We start from the raw sequence: 5,129 nt of genomic DNA, 5'->3' as shown, positions 1-5,129 counted from the left end.
ATGTCTGAGCAGGCGGGCTGTGTGTTCTTTGTTGTTTGCTCCTCTGTGTGCATGACACTTTTCACCTCCTTCTCCAATTGGCAGGGTCAGTCGCTCAGATATGGTACAGCAGGGCAGGTCTAGCTGAAGAGGAGTTGCTGGGATGGGTTGTTTGTGGCACTTACTACAGCCACCAGGGCGGGTCGGTAATCTGTGCAGGGCAGGTTCCAGTAGGCTGTGCCTCTGCTGCTTGGTGGCGTGATGTTAAGCACACCGTGCAGGTAGGCAGGATGGAGGGGGGAGATTGTGATGTGTGGAGCTAAGATGGATATGGGAGAGAGGATAGAGGAACAGGAGTCAAAAACATACAAACAAACAAAAAATAGTGCTAGGGGAGCTTGCTGTTTGAATGGAGAGATAAGAGACTATGAAATGGAGAAGAACAAAAAGGGGAAGAAGAAGAAAAAAAAGAGAAGAATGAATAAATAAAAATTAGAAAGAAAAGAGAACAGCAAAGCTCCCAGGGATCCTCCCAGTGAGACCACGAGGTCTGGGGAAGTTGTTTCCAGGTGTTGCAGTACAGCATGGCTAGAAGGCATAAGGTATTCAGTGCCAGGTATTCAGGGGACAGGAAGAGAAGGAAGGTATAGAGAGATGAGAAACAGAGTAATGAAAAAGACAAAAAGAGAAAAAGAGGGAAAAGAAAACAAAACAAATTTTAAAAAAACGAACAAGAGAAGCCTCCCAAATAACAGGAAAAAAAGGAAAAAACACACACAAAAATGCCCTCAGGGATCCCTCTGCACATCTGGGAAAGCCGCGCAGCACTGCCCAGCCAAAACGGGCTCCCAACTCAAGAAAAGGAAAAGAAAATAAACAAACAAACAAAAGCCCCAGGATCGCACCAGCGTGGCAGTCTAGACCAGGAAGCAGTTCCACACTCCAATGGAGCTCCGCAGCCCCTTAAGAAGAACCAAAGATGGCACACGGAGCGAAAGGAGTGGGAGGTGTTGAGAGGTAAGGAAGAAATCAAAAGAAGCGGAAAAAAGCAACACCGACAGCCAACAAGTGGCACTCAGGGAGTCGGCCAGTGCCGGCAGGTGGAATCCAAGCAGCTGGTGCTTCCTGGCCAAGAGACTGTGGCTGCAGGAAGCAGAGGAGGCAGAGTGGGGATGAAGAAGGGTGGGGGCTGGGAAAGCGCACATTGCAAATTACCAGTTGTTCTGTCTCCTGTTGGAAGCTCCAAGAAGCTGCTTTCTCGTACCTCCTATTTGCTGGTCTCTGATTGGAGTCCAAGATGGCGGATCCCCAATGCGTTAGCTGATAAGGCACCTCTGCATGAACCTCTCCTCGCTCTCCGTTCTCTGTCAGTTTCTCACTCCATTTGGTGTTTGGCTGAGTTCCTTATCTCTTCATCTGATGTTTTAGGGTTTCAGGATTGCAGTTATCTCCATTTTGCTTAGTTTTTCAGACCTATACTGTGGAGGGACGGCACGGTGCTTCTACCTAGAGTGTCATGTTGCCAGAAGTCAATTTTTTTTTTTTTTAAGCAGGCTGGTACTTTGGTTTATGTCAAACTGCACACTCTATCTCCCCTGCAATGGGTGGCAGGCGAAATCTCAGTTCAGTCCTTTAGCCACAGCTGGAATGCTTGGAGGCTACCTGTCCACTCAAGCATAATTCAGGGGTCAGCCAGAAATTTGGGGAGAGTTTTTACACACAACTTGGCACCTCCCTTCCACGAGTTTTTCCTTTCTGGGTGTAAAAACAGTATGAGGGTGATGTCTGACCTCCTCTAACTTCACAAGGGAAAAGGAGAATCAAGAACAGTGCAAGGCTAACTCCCATGAGATCAAGACCAGACAAGCCTCCTCTCTCCACCATCTTTACCAATTCTGACACCAACCATCCCTTCCATAGCACTCTCTACTGGGTTTGCTAATTCACTGCGATGGCCACACAGCACTCACAGACCATACTCACAATTATGGGGCTTATTATAAAGGAAGTAATAGTTATAATTCAGGCTCAGGAACACTCAGGGTATAGTCCTTTCATCAGGATAGCCTCTCCCTAGCTATGCTTACAGGGAGGCCTCTCCCTGGCTCTCAGTCTCTGCCCAGAGGCACTCAGCTTTCTCTCTCCGTGGGCTAGGAAGCCCACAGCACAGTCTCCTGCTGCCAGGTCTCTCCCGCTGGTCTCTCCTTCCTTGGTGGTGGTAGGCTCCTCCTCTCTGCTATGGAATTGGCTCTCTTTTAAGGTAAAACTGACCAATCCCCTTGGTAGGACACAATTACCCTATCACACAGTCACCTGGGTGGGAGTTACAAGATCATGGCTAGAAAGGCCACACACAAAAGTAATTAATTGCACAACACTGGGATTTTCCCCTTTGATTTTCAACTGCTCTGTTTGCCCAGACTTTGCCCTTTGCTCCTTTAACTCAGCAAGACAGCTTGGTTTTGGAATTTCACTGACCCAAATAGAACAGACAAAACTTTGCCCTCATACATAAATCTGAAAAATGAAAATCGATTCACTGTCATCCTTTCTTCCATGCGCCTGCCTGCTTTTGTTCAGTCACCCAAACCTTCAGATAAATTTAAAATAGATATATTTTGTCCACATTTTATAAATGTTATCTGGTAGAGAGGCTCTGAGAAGAGCAAACAGCTATTGCCAGAAGCAGAACTCCTTCTCACAATTATAACAGCCTAGCACACTGGGGAGAAGCGCTGGTGGCACAGTGGTTAAGTGCTTGCTGCTAACTGTAAAGATTACAGCCTTGGAAACCCAATGGGGCAGTTCCACTCTGTCCTATAGGGTCACTATGAGTCAGAATCCACTCCACGGTAATGGGATGGTTTGGTATTTTGAGAGCACACAGGGCGAGAGCCTCCTGTAGATTGAATTTCTGCATGGCTATATACCCTTGGACAAGTTGCTTCGTGGCTCTCTAAAGCCGCTCCTGCCTTGTGTGAAAAGAAGAAAGGGTAACAACCCTGTGCCCTGAGGAAGAAAAGGGGAATGCACCTAATAGGGTCTGCTGCTGGAAGCCTGAGGGGCGGGCTGTCCAGCCCTGGATTTGAGAAGTTACCAATGGCCCGTCATTATGTCCCCTCCTTCACCAGAGTTTCGGGACTCTCTCTGTGGGCTCTTGTACATCTCTCTGACGCTTGCAACACACCAGCACTATGGGGATAAAGAGGAAGGTTCCTGTCACAAGAGAGACCTTGCATGAGGATTTCCCTGACAGGGAGGGAATCAAATCCAGGCTGCAGGGTGAATGTGCCAAATCCAAACCAGTAGACTGCCAGAGATCCTTAAGTTAAACTTTCTCTCAATCGTCTGGCAGTAGTTTCCCTTGCACTGAGTTCTAAGGAGCCCGGGTTCTCTCATCTTTCCTGGTGTGGTTCTCCCCTTCAGGGATCGTCCAGAAGTACATTCCTTGTCTGCGCTCTCCAAAAGGCCCACCAAGTCCAAAAGGCGTGGTGGGAGTTGGCTCATCAGGGCTATTCCTTTGTGAGGCAATGGTGTGTGCGAAGGTGATGGCTGGATCCAGTGCAGTGAATGAGGTTGCAGGTGGGGAGGGGGGAAGGTGAGAATAGAGGAGCTCCTGTTGAGAAGGGCCTAGCATGGGCCCTTCCTTTATCTCAGGAAAAATAAACAGGGGGGCGTAAGGTGGGCAGAAGGGGTGGGAACGCATATGTAGAAACGGATCTCTTGCCCTGAAGGCCTCGGGCCTTCAATGAACTCCTTCTGTCCCCCTAAAATCTTCTGCAGGTGCAGTTTTTCCTTGTTAGTTGATGGCAGCTCCATCCTTCCAATGCTCAGAGCACAAACTTAAGGTTCTTCTTGAGGCCGATTTCTTCCTCAGACTCCACATCTAGTTAGTCACGAATTCATGTTTTCTTGTCTGTGAAGTGTAGACATTGGTCTACACAATCCTTATCTTTCGTATCCCTGAATTGAGCAAACGACTCTCCTGATAAAGGGGAGATCAGTTTAATTCCAGACTCTCTGCTCGCTCAGACCTTAGGGTTGGAGACCTTAACATGGGGATCGTGGGGTTGGCCTGCCCTTGCGCCTGTTCTTTGTCTCCATCACTGAAGAGCAGCCTCTTCCTGGCCTGACCTCGAGGCCCAGGGAGAGATGTGCGAGCTCTCCGTGCGGCTCGTCTAGCCAGGCTAGAACCGCACACCGAAGAGAAAGAAGGCCAAGCACTGCATCCTGGATTCCAGCGTGCAGGCAGGTCCACACCTTTCCCAGGGTGGGAGCACTTGAACTTCAGGTGGGAAGACAACTTGGTAAGCATTGCCCTAAGTACAGCCACTGCGGGAGAGAACGGCACATTCTTCCCAACCGGTTTTGTGTTGTTGTTGTTGTTTGTTTGTTTAAACTTAACCTTCAAAGGATGAAAACATTGAGGCACATGAAGTTTCAGACACCTATGCAGGCCATGCGAGGGCTGCGTCAGATTCCTAACCCAGGGTCTGCGTTCTGGAGCCCAGATTAGACCAGGTCTGTCTCATTGTCTGTTTCAGTGTTTTTTGGGTTTCTCAGCTACAGAAGAGGAGATCGAGAGGATGTCAGAGACAATGGGGATTAAGGGGAGATGGACGGAAGCATGGCCCCTGTAGCTGTCAGAGAGCAGAGCAGGTAACTAATGTGAATGTTCCTGCAATATAGAGGAGATTTCTGTGAGGCCACAGAATTGGTAGTCGACAAGCTTACTGTGATCAGGAGAGGAATCTGAGATGTCAAAGATTCAAAAAGTAAAATACAAATGGTAAAGTTCCTAGTGGAAAATTTAGGAGAATATATTCACCATCCTGGGGTAAAAAGATTTCTTAGAGAACACAATAGGCCTTATACATAAATTTTTTTAAGATACATTGGATTTCATTGAAATTAAAAGCTTCTGCTCATGAAAAACCACCTAAGAAAGTGAAAAGGCAAGCCATGGACTGGGAGGAAATATTTGCAACATGATTATCTGCAAAATGACTCAAATCTGGTATACAGAACTTTTAGAGATCAGTAATAAAAAGCCAAGCCAATTAACAGTGTGCAAAATATTGAATAAACTTTTATCACAAGGGAGGATTTCTAAATGGTCAAAAGGCTTAAGAAAACAAGCGCCACATTGT

Source organism: Trichechus manatus, unplaced genomic scaffold (genome assembly GCF_000243295.1).
Source record: "Trichechus manatus latirostris isolate Lorelei unplaced genomic scaffold, TriManLat1.0 scaffold00541, whole genome shotgun sequence".
In the NCBI taxonomy this organism is placed as follows: domain Eukaryota; kingdom Metazoa; phylum Chordata; class Mammalia; order Sirenia; family Trichechidae; genus Trichechus; species Trichechus manatus.
This window is presented reverse-complemented; position numbering follows the sequence as displayed.